At 36.4% G+C, this 2,799-nt stretch overlaps 1 pseudogene; it reads right to left on the minus strand.

Annotated features, from left to right (window-relative positions):
* Positions 1 to 252: 252 nt before the first annotated feature.
* LOC147861284 (uncharacterized) lies at positions 253 to 1,660 on the minus strand (annotated as a pseudogene).
* Between the last annotated feature and the right edge of the window lie 1,139 nt (positions 1,661 to 2,799).

The following is a 2,799-nucleotide window of genomic DNA, read 5'->3' on the forward strand; positions in this document are numbered from 1 at the left end:
GTATAGCTCATCCATGCATCCATTAACTCGGGGTTAATAAATGTAGCCTCCTCTCTCCACATCGGATGCAGCAAATGAGCTACAAGGTGGATCGGCCTCTTGAACCATTTCCATCGTATGTCAAATAACTTCAAAACATCTTCGTACCTAAAAGGGTATTAGTAATTACAAAATGATCTGATCTTAAAAGATGAGAAAACATTTGGAGGTTTAATGCTAGCAAACCATAAAAAATTAAAATAAATATGAAATTTACTTGGATTTGTGGGGGATGTTTTCTTCCACTCCTTTTGCTAAAACATCTTTGCTTCTTCGCATAAACTCATATAACAAACCAATAGTGGATCCCTCCCTATTAGTAAGTCGTAAAACACTATACAATGGTGCCATTAGGGTCAAAACAACTTGAAACGAGGACTCAGTTGTAGGATCAAGGATGTAGTTCTTTACATTCATGGCATCTGGCTTATTGCAATCTGACCAAGACCTCCACATGTCACTCACCACTGTTTGCTCAAGAGGATACCAAACTTTGAGCAAACGTTGTATGACAAGGTACATCACACCAAACCTTGTCTTAGAAGGTCTCAAGATGGCGAGGTTACTGTGAGCAGAAAAAATTTTCCTAGCATTCCTCTTCTTGCAAAAAAAAACGTACGATATTATTTGCTTTCAACATAGTACTTTTCATCCAAGGTAGCTGACCAATGTCCTCCAAAAGTAGATCCAAAGAATGGGTTGCACATGGAGTCCAAACAATATTAGGGAACTCTGATTCTAGCAAAGACCCCATGCGGACACAACTAGATGCATTGTCTGAAATGACTTGGACCACATTTTCCTTACCAACTTCTCTAATTGCCTCTGAAATTCTTTCAGCTAACCAAGAGCTATCAACTGTTGGTGTTGTATTAGCATGACTACAATCAATGGACTTGAGGAACATTGTCCCATAAAAAGATGATACGAGGACATTTACAAGTTGCCTATGAGAAACATCAACCCATCCATCTGTTAATATAGAACAACCATACTTGGGCCATAATCCTTTTACCCTTTCTAACTTTGCTTGCAAGGACATAACCTCATTTTTCAAGCCTTTCGTCCTCATGTAATTATATGTGACTCCATTATGTTTCTCTCCAATTGTAGAGAAAGCTTCTAACATGTTCCGCCAACATGGTGTTTTTAATAGATTAAATGACAAATTTGCTTCAATGATACATCTCACCTCCATAACGTTTGCATGTTGTTTCCTTTGCATTTGTAACACATGTCCTTTACGCAACGGTTGTTGTTTCACTATAATTGCTGGTGGATATGGTTGGCGACTACCACCACCCATACATGACATGCTTTGACTTTCATCAACAAAGGTAGACGAGCATGAGGTAGAAACACCTAAAAGAAAAAAAAATTCAAGATAAATAATTTACAATTATTTAAACATTAGTAATCAAGACACCTATTGTAGGCTTGTGTCTATACCTTGTTCAGGCATGTTGAATGAGTCGATCTCTGCTACTATATCTTCTTCTTCACCAATTGCTTGGCTTCCACAATTACCATACAAAGTTGTAAGGTCAATCAACATTTCCTTGGGGACATTGGTACATTTCGTTACTCCATGGCTAGGTTTTCCAATTAAATGAGCAATCATTCGTGTTGTTGACCCATGCATATGTTTGTTGCAAAATTTACAGTTCCAACTCCTATTTCCTGTTTGACTTCTTACGACATTGAGGCAACATGTATCCCAATATTTGTTCTTAATGGGCGGCACTTTCCTTCTTTATTTTCTACAAATCAATAAAATTGAGATATTGAAAATGGAAAATAATGCACAAAAAGAGGAGCAAGATTATATGAATGCATTAAAGCAAATCGAAGAATTGAAAACTTTGAATAGATCAACCTTCAGGGAGGATGAGGATTATACTACTTTAAATGAGCAACTACAGGATACTCAAGAGTATCTTTTATTCATAGAAAGCAAATACAAGAAAATGTTACAATTAAGGACATGTATAAAAACAGAAAATTCAACTCTTTTGGAAGCTAAAAAGGAAGCAAAATTTACCATAACTTAACTAAAGAGCCTTAATGCTTAACGTAATAACGACATGCATAAAAGCAAAAAATTCAACAAGTTTGGAAGCCAAAAGGGAAGTAGAATTTGGTCAAGAAATCCATCTTGAAGATGTACAGAAAGGGTTCGATGAAGATCTATTTATTCATAGTGCTTTGCTAGATATGTATGTCAAATGTGGATCTATAGTGGAAGTGCAAAATGTTTTCAACCGAATGTCCAACCGAGATGTGGTATTATGGACAACATTGATTGCATGATATGTTGAGCATGGACCCGTTGAGGATGCACTGAAAAGCTTTGAAAAGATACAAGATGAGGGGATACTTATTACTACCAAACACTTTCACCTTTTCTTGTGTCTTAAAGGAATGCTCTCATTGGAGGGTTTGTTGAGTATAGAACTACTGAGAAAGCATTAGATTCGTTCGATAAAATGCAAGTTGATGGAATCTTTCCGGATGCATATACATTGCCCATGTCCTAAAAGTGTGCGGTTTATTAGGGCCTACAGATAAAGGACAATCCATGTATATGGAGGCTGTATTGAAAGGGTTCTAGCAAGTGCACATTTATTCATACCCATCATATTCAAAAGCAGACAACCAAAACCATGATATTCCAAAAAATGAGTAGTTGTTAACAAAAATAAATATGCATTGCAAATGATAAAAAATGGGACATCATTAAAAAAGGACCAAGCACTTTTC

Source organism: Azolla caroliniana, unplaced genomic scaffold (assembly GCF_043228905.1).
Source record: "Azolla caroliniana isolate FFs.n. ecotype wild unplaced genomic scaffold, voAzoCaro1.0.p SCAF_8, whole genome shotgun sequence".
Classification (NCBI taxonomy): Eukaryota; Viridiplantae; Streptophyta; class Polypodiopsida; order Salviniales; family Salviniaceae; genus Azolla; species Azolla caroliniana.